The sequence below is a fragment of the Aotus nancymaae genome, unplaced genomic scaffold (assembly GCF_030222135.1).
Source record: "Aotus nancymaae isolate 86718 unplaced genomic scaffold, 86718_ANA_hifiasm-v0.15.2.pri h1tg000053l, whole genome shotgun sequence".
In the NCBI taxonomy this organism is placed as follows: Eukaryota; Metazoa; Chordata; class Mammalia; order Primates; family Aotidae; genus Aotus; species Aotus nancymaae.
Genome location: NW_026988467.1, coordinates 10,369,429 through 10,385,953, shown reverse-complemented (window position 1 = coordinate 10,385,953; position 16,525 = coordinate 10,369,429). Strand labels below are relative to the sequence as shown.

Genomic DNA, 16,525 nt, shown 5'->3' with positions numbered 1-16,525 from the left:
TAGACTGCAATGGAATTGAATCAGGCACACATCAACACAACTGAATTTAACCACCTGTAAAAAACACAAAGAAAATTCCTGTTATTTGCCCATCACCTCTCCCTTTTGGGTCTTGGCTTGAAAGCCAAGGCCACGGAACAAAGGAGAATTGCAGACAGAAAGGATGTTTCTCCTGGGGTGACGGATATTTTTTAAAAAGTCTGACCACACAATTTTCTAATTTTTACTGCATCCTCTGACACTAGAACTCTCAAGGCCAACGTAAGCTGCGACTCCACTGCAACCACTCTTATTTAATGAGCAGCTGTAAAGTATCTCCAGGAAGTATCAGGGTGCAAGGGAAAGAGCATGATCTTTGGAATCAGGCAGACCGTGATTTGGGTCCTGGCTGTGTATCAGCAAGGCAGTGAGCCTCCTTGAACTTTGGAGTCCTCATCTATAAAATAGAAGTGGCCATTGCTGCCTGTACGACTGTGGGGTCAAAGGTGGAAGTACTCTGCGGTCTGTGTAGTATGTTAGTTATTATCTTTCACATAAGCAGATTTCTTTGCTCCCCACTGAGGACTGTAACATGCACAGCCATTGCCCAGGAACTGTGCCAGGACTAGGTGCTTGTCACAGCTCTCCTGGAGAACCCTCAGTAGCTTCCCACCCCCTCTCTGGGATGCTGCAGCTGCAGCCACTGTTTCTCAGGCTCCGGCCACTTAATATGCAGCTCCAGCAACATCAAACCTTTGGGCATGGGCAGGGGCCGGGCATCTGCCTCCCAGAGACTTCAGCGCAGCAGCAGGAGGGCCTGGCAGGAGAGGGCAGGGCTGGGCAACCAGAGGACTCCAGCGGGGTGGTCCAAAGAGAAGAGGCTTTCCGACATCCCTGGCATGGCCTGGGCCCCTTGTCCTGCCTGCCCTCTGGACAGAGAGAGACTCATTATCCAGTTAGATGCTAGGCAGTGAGAGGAGGAAGTTAATTATGCTAGCGATAGCTAATTAATGCTGCCTTTCCTATTAACATTCTCTGGAGTGCTCCATTTCAATTAGATGATCTGTCCAGGAAGAGAAGCTGCTGTCAGTCCAGAGAAAGTAAGCAAGAGGAGGTGAAGGAAGGACGGAAACAGAGACAGGAAAAGAGGAGAGAGACAGAGGGGAGAGTGGAATGGTGAGGGATGAGGGAGAGACTGAGATGCAAACAGGGAAAGGAGAATCAACAGGAAGAGTGACTAAGGATGTGGGGGAGAGGATGGGTGCGCAGCAGGAGATTTGCAAGAGAGAGGCCTGGAAGGGGCGGGAATTGCTCCTGTAATATGCAAGATTCCTATCATCAATGAGATAATTAAACTTCCATTTGCAGCGCCCTAACATAAGCCTGCCAGCTTGCCGAGGGGGTGGTAACTGCTCTGAGGCCCAATTTGTGTTCGCACTGGAGGCAGCTCAGACTGACCCCATCTCCAAAGGGAAAAACCCAGTCTGCACGTGGAGGTGAGGAGTGTGGGAGCCTCTGCCCCATTCTTGGCCTCAGAAGAAGAAAGCTTCTGAGGAATAAGGTGGAGAGGGGAGGGGCCACATTTGCAGTTTTCTGGGAACTGCATCCATCCATCCTGCCCGTGCCTCAGCCTGCCTTGTGGGGAGTACAGTTTAGTGTGTTGGTGTTGCAGGGGGTCAAAGGCCAGGATTCTGGGTCACAGCAACAGTCCCTGGGTGATCTGAAAGCCCCTTGATCCCACTGCTATTCCACCAGGAATGTCACTGCCTTCCTCCAGGGGTCCACATTGAATTCATCATTCAAGGCCTTGCTCAAGTGTCACCTCTGCCAAGAAGACTTCCTAGATCTGAACCACCCTCCCCCCCCCCACCAGCTGACTATCTAAGTTTCTCACCGTCCTTACCAGATTTCCTTTGGAGGTAAAAGTTACCGCAGGGAAGGGAGGGAGGGGCAGTGGAGCAGTGTTAAGAGCTATGGCTTCAGAGGCAGACAGACTTGGGTGCAAATCAAGATTTAGGGCAGGCAGTTTAACTTTGCTCAACATCAGTCTCCCCATCTGCAGAATGGGTGGAACAGTGCTCACCGCCAAAACTATCAGAAGGATGGCGTAGACAACAGACCGAGTACAGTGCCTGGTGGACATCAGTGCCTGGGAAATGGCAGCTACTATTCTGTTACACGCTCCTTCCCTCCGAAGGCTGGAACCCCTAACAGATACATGGAGCAGGCTGTGTTTTCCAAAGAGGCTGCAACAATATCTGCCATCTCAGGTGCTTATCTCAGGACGTGACTTTGCCTCTCCTCCTATCAAGCAGGCAAGGCTGCCATAGTCACCAGCCCACCCGGATTCAAGGGGAAGGAATGCAGACATTAGGAAGTAAAGGAAGATGCGGCTTCCTCCTGGCTCTCTTCGGATGCTCATCCTTGGGATCAGCCACCATGCTATGAGAACGCCCAAACTAGCCCATACAGAGAGATCACACGTAGGACTTCCTGCTGGCAACCAAGCTGACAGCCAGCATCAACCACCATGTGCTGTGAGCACTTAAGCAACGGTGCAGATAATCCCAGCCCCCAGTCATTGAGTAACCCCTAGCCTTCCAGTCTTTCTAGCCGAGGCCCAGATACCACGGAGTGGAGCTCAGCCATCCTCTCCTGTGCCCTGTCCTGACCCGCAGAATGCACGATAGTTGTTATATGTCTCTGCGCTCTGGGACGTTTTGTTACATAGCAATAGCAACTGGAGCAATTGCAGTGAAGCCTTGTTCTATGTGTGACTCCATGCCCTGCAGACAGCATTCGCTGGATTGAAGTGACCAGAAAATTGGGCCCAGCCACTCCACCTCTCAGTGAGAGCCCTACAGGCGGGTAGACATGAGCTTTAAGGGAGCAGGGACTTAGTTGTCATACTCCCTGCTGGGTTCTCATGGCCTAAAATACCCTTAGGGAGGGGGGCAGTCAGATATTTGTTGAGTGAAAGAAGAAAAAGAAGTCTCCGATGAACTTGGGTGAGGTATTCGATAGAACTTTCCCCTGGACAAATCAATTAACGGCATTTGCAGCGACCTGGATGATACTGGAGACTATTCTTCTTTTTTTTCTTTCGACTAAGCCTCTTCAATACCGTCTTTCAGAAGTTCACACACACGCACACACAGATCAGAACAAGGTGGGGCCGCGGAGGGGAGCGGGGATCCGGGACTTGGGAGGTCCATAGCCTGGATTCCTTTCTGCCCGGCTATCCAGGGGCTGGAAGAGGTGGAAGGGAGAATTTACAGAGCTTTTACAGGCATGTTTCTTATCCCAGGGAGAAGGGTCCTGCACCAGGAACTTCCCAAATGTCCTACCGAAAACAAAAGGAGAGGTTCTGGGATTAGCAAGATACTAGGCTGAAATCTGGGTGGAGGAGGGACGAAAATATACTTGCAAAAAACGGGAGGTGGGGGCGTGGCTACCCCAGGGCTCGGTCCTTTGGCCGGAGGAAAGGGAAGAGTCTGTCCGTCTTTAGGTGAGGCCTGGAACCACAAACCCAATCACTGGACTGAATCACCCCGCGGAGAAAAAAGAAGGCGGAGCCTGCCGACCTGGAGGCGGGGTTATGTCAGAGCGAGGGCGGAGCTTATGGAGGAGGCGGGGTTTTGTCAGAGCGAGGGCGGAGCTTATGGAGGAGGCGGGGTTTTAGGGACCAAACCGAGATTGCTCGGCTGAGGGCGCTAGGCTTTGAGGGTGAGGGGGCCTGGAGCGACTGAGGGTCCGGCGTTTGGCCGGGATCCCGTAAAGCGGCGTCCCTTGGGGTGTGGGTTTTGGAGGGGTTCCTGAGGAACTGGATTCGGAGCTTGCTCGCAAGGCAAGACGTTCCGTGGAGGCGTAGTTTACGATGTGTTAAAGTCTGATGGCCCCAGAAGCGAGTGTGCCGGGCGCCCATTGGGTCCGCGGGATGACTGCAGAATGAGCCTGGGGGGTCGAGGGGCACAGAGTGGGGCCGGACCGGGGGCGTTTTTAGGGATCCCAGGAGTTCTTGTGGTGCTGCGCAGCGATGATGACTACGGTGAGGATGGTACAGAGCACCATGGCCGCGATGCCCACGGCCAGGGAGATGAAGAAGTTCCGGGCCTCGCGTGAAGCAATCTCGGCCGACACCATGTCTCCGCGGGCCAAGGCCCTGCGCACCTGCACTGCTTTGAAGATGGCAATGATGCCGTAGGCCAGAAGCAGCAGATGGCGGTCAGCACCGCGATGGGCCTGTAGTCCTGTGGCGGGCGCCTCGGCTCCAGTAGGGCCAGCCCCGGGCCCTGGGGAGGCAGGGGGAGAGTGGAGGTCGCTCCTGTCCCCCCGGGGTCCCGCCTGCATATGGCGTGCCCACTGGGTAGATCGGCACGTAAGCAGTGCAGGGCTGCAGCTGTAGGGGGTATCCGGGCGCTACGTAGCCCCCCAGCGGCAGCGTGCCCACAGTCCCCGCGTGCGTGGGCACCACGAAGCCGGGGGCCTGGGCAGTCTGGGCGGGAGCCGGTGGGGGCGGGGCGGCGGCAGCGGGCGGCGGCAGGGGAAATGGGCCCTGGAAGCGAGTCTCCTGACTTTTCAGATGACATGCCTGTAGTGTCACTGGGACAGGGTCCCTGCAGCCGGAGTTGGGGGTCCTCGGCCGGTGCTGGAGTCTGGATGCTGGATGGCGCACTGGGGACTATTATTCTAAGGGAAGTAACTCAGGAGTGGAAATCCAGACATCGTATGTTCTCACTGATATGTGGGAGCTCAGCTATGAGGACGCAAAGGCATAAGAATGATACAGTGGACTCTGGGGACTTAGGGGGAAGGGTGGGAGGATGAGGGAGAAAAGACTACAAATGGGGTGCAGTGCAAAACAAATTGTAAATTTGTTTTCCTTTCTCAAATGATGGGAAATGATCAGCGGTGCACCCTATTTGATGGGTGATGGGCGCACCAAAATCTCACAGATCACCATTAAAGAACTTACTCTTGTAACCAAATATCACCTGTAAACCAATAACATATGAGAAAACTAAAAAAAAAAAAAATAAATTTTTTTTGAAGAACTTCCCCTGGACAGAAAGGGCAACAGACCCCAAGCCACATAAGCATCGGCAGGGGATACAGATTCCTCCGGTTGGGAAGGGTCTGGAAGACTGTGAAATGGACAAGGCAGGAAGTGCATTTGATGAGTTCTTGGTCTATCCTGCACCCTCCCCACCCCGTGCCTGCCTTCTCAGTCTGCCCCCAAAATGAAAAGTACCACCAGGGAAATCACACCAGACTGGTGGGTGGTCAACCCACCAGTCTCCAGGCCTGGCTCAACCACCAGCTTTCTGGGTGACCCTGCGTCTGCCCTGCCCCTCTTGGGGCCTTGTCTCCCCTATCCCATATCGGGGTGGTAAAAGCCCAGGTCCTTCCAGCTGTGCCACTCTGGAGTCTCCAAGAAACCCCAGACAGCTCGACTTCCCACCTCCCAGTCGGCAGCCCAGCTAGGGCAGGAGCATTCTGACACTCCCTTGCACCAAACTGAGGCTAGGCTGCTAGGGTGTCACACCAGTGCCTCAGCCAGCACCTCCCTCCGCAGGCCCCTCCACTAGGCAGGATGGGCAGCAAATTGTAAATCTGTTTTCCTTTCTCAAATGATGGGAATTGATTAGCTTAGCGAGGAACTCCAGCTGCTCCGTGGAAAGGAATGAAGGTGGTTCCTGCAGTAGCTGTCATTGATTCAGACAAAGCCCGGACTAGGACTGGGAGGACTGAGGGGGTGGAGTGAGGGGTGGGGAAAAGTGGGGGCTGTGGTCAGCCCTTTATGGGCCCTAGGAACGTTCTCCTTCTCGGTGACAAATACCCTTTCTCTCTGCCTCTGTCTCTTTCTCCCTCATACAGGCATACTCAGAGGTTGTCAAAATTGAAACTCTGGGCTTCGTTGGGGCCCAGGAACCAAGGTGGACACACATCCGCGTGATCAGATCGTCCTCCTCTTGGGAAAGGCAACCGGGGCAGCTTCTTAAAAGAGAGCAAGAGGCCCTAGGGAGACTCAAAAGGAAAGACCTCACCCAGTTTCAAGCCCAGGCTTGTGGCAACCCAAAGCCATGTCTGCAGTCAAATCCCAGGTTTATCACAGAAAAAGAAAAACAAAACACATAACCATTAATAGCAGCTATCTGGGAGGATTATGGGTGATTTTTATTTTCTCCTTTGTACTTGTCTGTTTCTAATTTTTCTGCAATGATCAGGTACAGCTTTACTTTTAGAATCAGAAATAAATGTTATTTCAAAATAGAATATTTGTGTATGTGTGGGGAAGGGATTTTGCTAACAGCCTTCAACCCTTTGAGGAATTCCTGTAAGAGGCAGGGGAGGAGGGCTCTGCCGTGCAAGGAGAGAAACCGAGGAGAGGCGGCTTAAGTTGTAGCAGGAGAGAGCCCGGTAAGAAAGCAGAAGGACCTTGGACAGGGGGAGTGGGCAAACGCCCCGTGGGTGAGCGAGTGTGGAATCACCTATTCCCGAGATGGAGAGAGGGATCGTTCAATGAGCAGCAAGCAGGTAGTGGCCCACTGGACCCAGAAGAGACTTCAGAGTATACCTTCTCCAGCGCCTTCATTTTACACATGGGGAAACTGAGACTTACTCAAGGTGAAGTCAAGGAGAAGGGACTGACCCGAGGTCATCTTATCAGTGGCAGGACCAGGATTCATTCTACTCCATCCCCAGATTCTGGGGACTGTTTTTGGCAGCCTCAAGGAACAACCAGGCCTGGAGGGAGATGGCTTGTGGACTCGAAGTGCCAAAATAGGAGAGCTAGTTTTGTTTTTGTTTTGTTTTTTGAGACGGAGTCTTGCTCTGTCGCCCTGGCTGGAGTGCAGTGGTGCTATCTCGGCTCACTGCAACCTCCACATCCTGGGTTCAAGTGATTCTTGTGCCTCAGCCTCCTGAGTAGCTGGGACTACAGGCATGCACCACCATGCCTGGCTAATTTTTGTATTTTTTAGTAGAGATGAGGTTTCACCATGTTGGCCAGGCTGGTCTTGAACTCCTGACCTCAAGCGATCTGCCCACCTCAGCCTTCCAATGTGTTGAGATTACAGGTGTGAGCCACCGCACCCAGCGGGAGAGCTGTTTTTGAAGCTGAAGGGAAAAGGCAATCTTCAAGTCACAGGTCAGACGGACTTCTCCATTTGGACAGAATGGGGCTTTCGTGGGAGGTGGTGTCACCTCAAAATCATCCCCAGGCCCCTGCCAGGCCTCACTCTTCTCCAGGGCAAGTGGGGCTCCTAGGGATGCGAACCCACACCAGAGTCTCCCTGTGCTCTTGTTTTTATTATATTATTATTATTATTGTTTTTTATAAAGATGGGTTTTCACCATGATGGCCAGGCTGGTCTTGAACTTCTGACTTCAGGTGATCCACCCACCTCGGCCTCCCAAAGTGCTAGGATTACAGGTGTGATCACCGCACCCGGCCTGTGCTCTTGTTTATAACTCCCTTCCTCTGGCAGAGGATAACAGAACCCTTCCTTCTCCATTCCCCCATCCCAGCCAGACTATTAAAATGTCATCAAAAAATCACATTAGACATGCAGATTTGACTTAAAATACATATATGTATATACAATTTAACAGCAATGAGGAGCTAATCAGTTTTTCTTCCCAGATCAGGGTGTTTTGCCTTCCCTGTTTCAGCTCTGGTGCTTGAACATCTTGAGGTCTTTGATTCTCTTACCCTTCGGTCGAGAGATTTGGGCAGAGGCGCGAAATGAGTTATTTTGAGTTGAACAGCTCCAGAGAAAGGAGAAAAGAAAAGGGGAGGCCTTGGTGCCACCTAGGCATCGCTGTGCTAAGTCTGGATACTCCATCTTCTGAGAATCTGTAGCTCTCTGGATGCCCCAGCTATGTACCTGTCATCAGAATCCCAAACCTTTCTCTGAGACCTGGAACCTGCACCTAGGCCAGGAGGCTGGAGAGGCACTGGAGATGTGGTGGTGAAACTGGGGCAAAATCACACACATGGGGTGAAGTCAAATGCCTAGCTAGTTCACTGCAGAAACTGACGCGCATTAGGATCATCATCATAATTAACTCTGCATCTACCACGTGCCCAGTACTCCTTATCCATCCTCTGTGATTCTCACATCAGCCCTGCAAGGACGCTGGAGAAGGCGTTATGAGCATCTACTTTTTACAGAAGCAAAATCAGAATTAGAAAGGTTCAGTGACTCGCTGGTGGTCACACAGCTACTAAGGGGCAGAACTGGAGTTTGAACCTCAGGTCTATTGCTCCTAAAGCCCAGGCTCTTTTTAGCCATACCAGGCAGCCTACGAGCTCTTTGATAGCTGAGATGTCAGTACTCACTGAAGAAACCCATTGCCTTTTACCAAGTTTGCACCATCCCCATAAGACCGGAAATCACTCAGAGCCTGGCAATTCTGCTTTCAGTAGGCGGCAATTCAGGGCATGATGTAAAGGAAGTCTCCCACCAACCTCAGAAACTTGGCCTTCCCTTCAATGGGTCATGGGTATGATGGTGAATTCTACGTGTCAACTTGACTGGGCTATGGGGTGCCAAGACATTAGGTCAAACGTGATTCTGTGTGTGTGTGTGTGTGTGTGTGTGAGAGAGAGAGAGAGAGAGACAGAGACAGAGAGAGAGAGAGAGAGACAGAGACAGAGAGAGAGGCTGGGGGAGAGAGAGAGAGAGAGAGGAAGAGAGAGAGTTTCCAGATAAGTTTGGGTTTTCTTTTTTTTTTAAAGATGGGGTTTCACCATGATGGCCAGGCTGGTCTTGAACCCCTGACCTCAGGTGATCCACCCACCTCAGACTCCCAACTGCTAGGATTACAGGTGTCAGTCACCACGCCTGGCCAAGTTTGGGTTTTTTTTGAGATGGAGTCTTGCTCTGTTGCCCAGGTTGGAGTGCGGTGGCACAATCTCGGCTCACTGCAAACTCTGCCTCCCGGGGTCAAGTGCTTCTCCTGTCTCAGCCTCCTGAGCAGCTAGGATTACAGGTCCATGCCACCATGCTTGGCTAATGTTTGTATTTTTAGTAGAGATGGGGTTTCACCATGTTAGCCAGGCTAGTCTTGAACTCCTACCTCAAGTGAGCTGCCCGCCTCAGCCTCCCAACATGCTGGGATTACAGGAGTGAGCCGCCAAGTTCAGCCTCCGGATAAGATTAGCATCAGTACACAGAGTAGAGCACATGGTGCTCACTAACGAGGGTGGGCCTCAACCAATCAGTTGAAGATCTGAATAGAACAAAAAGGCTGAGTAAGACGGAATTCTTTTTGCTGAATGCTAGAGCTTGGATGTTGGTCTTTTCTTTTCTTTTTTTTTTCTCTCTCTTATTTTATTTTTATTTTTGAGATGGAGTCTTGCTCTGTTGCCGAGGCTGGAGTGCAGTGGTGTATCTTAGCTCACTGCAACTCCATCTCCCAGGTCCAAGCAATTCTCCTGCCTCAGCCTCCCGAGCAACTGGAACTACAGGCGCACGCCAGCACGCTCAGCTAATTTTTTGTATTTTTAGTAGAGACGGGATTTCACGATATTGGCCAGGCTGGTCTCGAACTGTTGGCCTCATGAACCACCCACCTGGGCCTCCCAAAGTGCTGGGATTACAGGTGGGAGCCACCATGCCCGGCTGACACTGGTCTTTTCTGGCCTTTGGACTTAAGCTAAAATACTTGCTGTTCTTGGGTCTTCAGCCTGCCAACTTTCAGACTAGAACTTACACCATCGTCCTTCCTGGTCCTCAGCCCTTCAGTCTCCAACAGCAGCTATGCCGTCAGCTCTCCTGGGTGTCCAGCTTGCTGCCTGCAGAGCTTGGGGCTTCTCAGCCTCCATCGTCACATAAGCCAATTCCTTCTAATAAATCTCTCTCTCTGACATATATAAATCTCCTATTATTTCTTTTTCTCTGGAGAACCCTAATACAATGGGGCCATGAAGCATCCCAGAGAGAAAGTAGGGGTGAAGGAGGGAGCCCCATCCTAGCATCCAGGGCCCTGGATCCTAGGGCCCTCCCAGAGTCTTCTCTGAAGAAGTCCCAAGTCCTACCTAGAATCTCAAATAAAAATGGCAACAGAGCCTGGGAATGCCTTCTAGATCCATAGAGGAAGGGGTGTTGTTGGGTGACTTTCCACAGTTGTCTGAGCTCTTTCCCCAGCAAGAAGACCCGAAATCTTTCACCCCATGTCCCCTGCCCCAGCCCCAGGGAAACCTGGCTTTGCGGCTGCGGCTGAAGCAGGCACCTACCCCCACTCCCCACCACCCCTGCAGCCCCCTAAGAAACACATCTTTGTTGGTTCAATTTGCCAGCAGGAAGCTCAGAGGGGCACAAACGACCATTCCTCTCTGCAAAGAAAACCAGGGCTAATTATTAGGAGCCCAGGTTGGGTGGGGAGGGGAGTCAGGTGGGACTCTGTGGCGAGCCTGTCCAAGCCCCCCATTTCTCAGAGAAGGTCAGGCTGCACAGATGGAGTCGATGCAGGATGACTGGCCTCCCCGGGCTGACAGCTGGTGAGGAAACTGTGGGCGCTGACTCGTAAACCGAACGGCTCAATATTTATCAGGCAAACAAGCTTTGCCCGGGTCCATATATCACCCGGGGAAACGTCCCAGCCAACACCAGAGGGATCCAACGCTGATGGGCACAACAGCCACTGTCACCTTCCCTGTTCTGTGTCCCCTCTCTAGTGGGCTCCGTGGGACAGAACTGGACCCCCTAACACCGAGAGGGAAATATGGAATGGGGATGGTGACACTGCTCCCCTGCTGAACCACAGCAGCTGGTATGATTATTATGAACTTCTTAGTTCATCGTAAGGTCTGGCCCCTGCTGTAGGCAGGTCCACAAGTCGACTGGAGCAGACTCCTTTATTCTCTGCTGCAAAGATCCTCGGACTGCAGTGTGAATTGGAGTGACTGGGCATACTTGTTAAAGTGCAGATTCTAGGGTGATACCAGGTCAGATTCTGAGGAGGTGGGGACCAGGAACCTGGGCTTTGTTTCCTTTGGTCTGTTTTGAGACGAGGTCTCACTCTGTTTCCCAGGCTGGACTCCAGTGACACTATCACGGCTCAATGCAGCGTCGACCTCCCGGGCTCAAGTGGTCCTCCCACCTCAGCCTCCCGAGTAGCTGAGAATACAGGCGCATGCCACCACACCTGGCTGTCTTTTATAAAATCTTTTTTGTGGAAATGGATTTTGCTAGGTTGCCTAGGCTGATCTCAAGCTCAAGCAATCTTTCTTCCCCGGTCTTCCAAAGTGCTGGGAATACAGGTGTCAGCCAACGTGCCCAACCTGGAATCTGTATTTAAACACCTCCCCGGGTGATTCTGATACAGGTGGTCCAGGAGCATTCTTGGAAAGCCCTTGCTGCCCTGGTCCTTCTCCCCTGTTCCCAGTGGCTCCCTCCAGCAACTGATCAGCCTTTGGCCTCCCCGCCCCCACCCGACAAGACTCACATGTGCCCCTGGGGGTTCAGGGAATGGACTCAGGCTGCTGGATCGTTAGCCAAGGCTCACTCCTCAGAGTATCTTTTCCTGCAGCCATGGGGAGGGAAGAAATGATGGCATTTGGGCCAGCCGGACAGGGGGACACACACAGCACACTCAGATCAGCCAAACAGCTCTTCTTGGTAGAGCCAGACCGTAGAAGGAAATAGAAGTCCAAGGGCTCACTATCTGCCAGGCCCCTTACAAGGGGACTGGGTGGGAAGTTTATCATTCACTGAGCACTACTATGTGTCTGGCACACGGGAGGTGCTTTCTTTCTTTATTTATTTATATCATGTCTGATCCAACCCCCGCCCTACAAGGCTGGCTGCAGAGCTCGGCTGGACTGGAGCCTCTGGAGGCAATGTCACAGCCCATCCTTTTAGCCACAGTGCCCCGCTGCCAAAAGGAACTCCGCCGATTGAGACTCTCTGGCCCCTTTTCCCCACCCGCCTGCACAACTCCGGCCTCGCCGTCAAATCCCAACAGCTCTGGATCCTGAAGCCCACACAGCAGCCTTGGCATCACTGGGGAAAAGACAGTGGAAGCTGAATAAAATCAGCAACACTTACAGAACCTGTGAGATCTGACCAGACTCCCAGATGCCCTGGCCTGAAGGGTCAGGGGGTTCCTGGAAACCCTCACTGCAGTCCTTGGCCAACCTGTCCAGACCATCCCCTCCCACCGCATGGCTCCCACCCTCAGCCCCAAGTCCTGTGTGTGTGACGCTGGAGACCACAGCTGCCAAGTGCAGAAGAAGCTCTGGGCCCAGCAGCCAGTCCAGCCCCCGAGGCCCTCCACCGCCGGGTTCATAGAAAATAAAAAGATTTCAACGATATATGATCAATAACTATGGCCATCAAAGCCAAATTGGATTTCTCCCTGGCTGATGAGCTCAGGGCCCTTTTCATTCTGAGATCCGATCAACAAATCTGTAAAACAATTCCCTCAGCATCGCATCTTGGGATCTTGCTGCAAGTTCAAGCTTGGGGGCAAGGGAGGTGGAGGAAGCAGGTGATCTGTGCCTGAGGCAGCACAAGTGGCCCCAGGGACTTCAGGTTGGAACCTGCCCGGACACTGGCCTGCTGTGTGACCTAGAACATGTCCCTTCACATCTCTGGATAGGTAGTTTCTTCATCTGCCAGATGGGGAGTGGGAAGAGACGCTCTCTAAATCCTCTGCCTCTGATTCTCAGTCACCACCCGGTTGGGGGAGGCAGAGCAAAGGGAGCTGGATGTTGGGAGAGGCTCCCCTTCACCTCTTTACAGAATCACTGGTGGGGGCAGCATGCAGGGGTCCTGCTGTCTTTGGAGGGGGCACGCACAGGGGCCAGGCCAAGTGGCAAGAACAGCTGAATAGCCAATAGCCATGTGCTGGGTGCCATCAGCTTTGCTGGGACACGGCAGGTGGTCACCGGCCAGTTCCTAGCTCTGGGGAATGCTTGGGAGACTGCAATCCCTCTCGCAGCCTCAGCACACCCAGACCACAATCTGTGGGTCCGGGCATGTTGCAAAACTCTTCCTTGCCCCACACCACCCAAAGAGAAGCTGGAGAGTACATGGGAAGCTAAACGTGCTCAAACCTGCTGGGGGGCCGGGATGGAGCTCGGGATGGTGCTCTGGGAGAGGGCTGTACACTCAGCCTCACTGCCTGGGAAGGAGGAGACAACCTTAGGGCAAATCTCTCTCCCTCTGAGAACTTGGGGCTCCCCCATCCCCTGCTGCCTGGGCCTGTGAAGGGCTGAGGAGGCCAGCAGCAGAGGAGAGCGGGGAGGAGGCGGTGGAGCTGCCCTTGTGATCCTGAGCCGGAGCCCTTTCTCTTCCCATCCTCAACCCTCTCGTCGGGGTGGGGAGCAGTGGGACCGAATCGTGTTGCCTCCATGCAGCAACTTCCAGCTTGGGGATCATTTTTGCGTAGGTTTCTCCTCCTAGGAATTATTTCCAATTTGCAGACATGAAAACTGAGACTAAGAAAGCGAAGGGACTTATTTGAACCTGATTTCTGATAAGCTGAGTACCCTTCTCACTGTGGTAGATTTTATTTGAGTCTTACGTATTTCAATATCTCAGGGTCCTAAAGTCAGACCTCCCAACCCCCACTTGGGTGTGTGTGCATGCATGCACGTGAGTGTACATACACACACACACAAACACACAGCATCTGCCCTTCTGGTCACAGCTTAGTTACAGCACTGGCTGGACTGTGGGTTCCAGGGAAGGGAGGAGGGTGGAACTGGACTGACCCAGGTCCCCATCAGGTCAGTGGCTCCAAGGAAGGCTTCTTGACTCCCCTGCTGAGTGACAGCTCAGGCATGGATAGTGAGGAGCAGGTGTCTGTCCAGGAGGTGGGCTCAGTACCCCTCAGCCCCTGGGGCCAGCACAGAGGCCCTTGCTCTGGGATGGGGGGAGTCTGACACTGGCCTCAGCCTCACCACTCCCTCCACAATGATGCAGCTGCCTACCGAGACAGGAGTTGAGGGTTGCTGCTCAGCTGCTGGGGCAGAGGACGGGGGATGGAGAAGGAACCCTCAAACACTGCCCTTCCCCAACTCTGCTGCCTTTCTCATAAAATGCTTGGGAGGCTCAGGGCCGCCGCAGGAACTAAGAACTGTTGCTCCCAGCCCCAGAGGCCAAGAAATACCCAGTGAAGCTACCTGGACTCAAAAATCCCAGACCCCTTCCCTCACACCCCCACCCTGCTCAATGGTGGAGTGTTACCAAAGTCCCATGGGCATGCCCCTCCCCACGCACCAGGTCTTCCATGATAATGGGGCTCTGTCTCCTATTTGAACTTGGCCAAGTCTTTCCTTCTCCCGGGCCTCAGTATGCCCTTCTGTCAAATGGGAGGGCTGGACTCGAGCTTTCAGATACCTCCCAGTTCTGTCATTTGGAGTCCCTAGAGGGCCAGGACACAGGAGTGTGACACAAGAGAGAGGATGGGGTAATTTAGGGCTCAGGAGCCAGTTGAGGTCAAAGGGTCATAGATTCCCCGGGTCCTGAGGCAGCAGCCTCCATCTGCTTTCAGCAGGTTCCAATCCATGCCACAGCCAGAAGCCAGAGACAGCCCAGGACCAGAGGGTCCTGCAGAATGGGATGAGGGTGGGGCAGGCAGTGAGAGGGCAACATTCAGGGAGTCAGTCTCTCGACCCAACCTGAGCCAAGGGTGTTCTGGGCCCCTCATTATTCCAGGACTGGAGAACCAGCTGGAGGAGGAGAAGGCTGGGAATGCTTTGAGAGTAGGTCTGCAGTGGGAGAAATAAACTACTTAAGCTACTTAGTCTTTGGGGCTGGTGACAGCAGGAATGATGCAAATTGATTCCTATTCAAGTGCTGTCCCAGGCAAGGTGGGGGCAGGGAAGGCAGAACCCTCCTTCCCAGAAGCAATCACCTCCAAGCTCACCCCCTGAGCATCAGAGCAACTTCTGAGCAGGGTAGCAGCGCAGCCACCCTGTTCCCCCAGACCTGGGCTCAGCTGCCCATTCTCCATGTCCCCTCAGGATGGGGGGACGTCCAGGACTCTCTAATCCAGAGCCAAAGCTCCCCCTCCCCAGGCTCCTCCAATCCAGGGCACTCCACTGCTGGGCAGGGCAGCTCCTCAGCTTTTCCTGGGGTGGGGGATGAGAAAATGACCCTTCCCTTTCTCTGTATTTGGGGTCAGGCCCTGCCAAATCAAAGCCCTGATGTCAAAGTTCTTCAACCCCCTCCCCAATTCATACATTTACCAATTCATTCACTCTCACTTCATTCACTTGTTGGTGCTTGCTATATAAAATAAAATAAAAACTTCAAAGTTTTGCCATAAGCAATTGAGCATATTCCTAGAAATGTTTCTAAATCGTAACCTGAGAGAATGTCGATCTCCGTAGTGTGAAAATGACTAGGGCCGTGATTTAACTTGCTTTTTTTTTTTCAATAATTCCCTTTTGTTTTTCTCTGATCATTCTTTTCTTTCCTGAGCCTCTTTAGAGCAACACTTACAGGATTGCCTCTGTAAATCCTTAATCCTGTCCCGGAAAAACTAACCCCCAAATCTCTAGTATCCACTGGCTTTTTCCAGTGTGGAAGCCGTCCCCTAGACCTCCCATAGATCACTGGAAAGGACCCGAGGCCTCAGGTCTAATACCCGGCTTGTCACTAACTGGTGTGTGGCTTTGGTTTGCCCCTTAGTCTCTGCGAGTCTGCTGCACCCTCATCTGTCAAAGGTGGAACTGGACTTAGTTGAGCTCTGAGGTCCATATAGACTTGGCACCTTCACGTCCTCGTTATGTCAACTGGACATCAACTTAACAGGGGACTTCCCTGCCAAATGTCCTCTTCTTCCTACAACAGGCTGTTTCTGTATGTGCATGTTTCATGCTAAGCACTTCTTTCTGGGGGAAGATGGCAGAGGACATTTTTCTACAGAGACAAAGTGATTTGGAGAGTCACCTGGCCCCTGAAGAGGGAATGGTAGTATCCAGCCACCCAGCGTGCAGTGAACTGGAGCAGGGATCTCGGCACATGGGGAGGTGGGGAGGCTCCCCCTAACCTGGGGCACCTGTTGTTCCTCCAGACTGCAGCGCATGCTCTTAGCTCATCCTCTTACCTGGCTCTCACCACACTCCTGGCTTTAGTCACCACGTCACTTCACTCTAGCTTCAGGTAGCCATCAGCAGGGCCTGGCAACATACACTGGTTTAGTTTATTTTTGTCTGCAGGTGAAATCCCTAAGGGCTCTGCCGCGCACTCCAGCCTTGTGACCCTCGTCTTCCAGGAACCATGCAAGAAGTACAGCCACCAGAGGTCCTTAAAACAGCAGGAAGTGTGGGCCTGTCCCCGTTTTGTGCGGCCACCTATCTGCTGAGGAGCATCTGGGCCTCGTTCCTCCAAGTCCACTGGAGGGTCCAGAAGAGGGAGTCAGAGGTGTGTCCCGGTGGAGCGGGAAGAAAGGCAGAAAGCCTTTCTGACAGCTATGGAATACCCTTAGCCAAGGCCCACTTGGCCCAGCATGAAGCAAAGGATGTGTAGTTTGCATAGACGGTTTTGAGACTGCTTCTCAACAGCCCCGGCAGCGTGGCAACTAG

The 16,525-nt window shown here is 52.9% G+C and overlaps 1 pseudogene; it reads right to left on the bottom strand.

The window, feature by feature from the left end:
- Positions 1 to 3,974: 3,974 nt before the first annotated feature.
- Positions 3,975 to 14,949, bottom strand: LOC135269497 (proline-rich transmembrane protein 1-like; annotated as a pseudogene).
- Between the last annotated feature and the right edge of the window lie 1,576 nt (positions 14,950 to 16,525).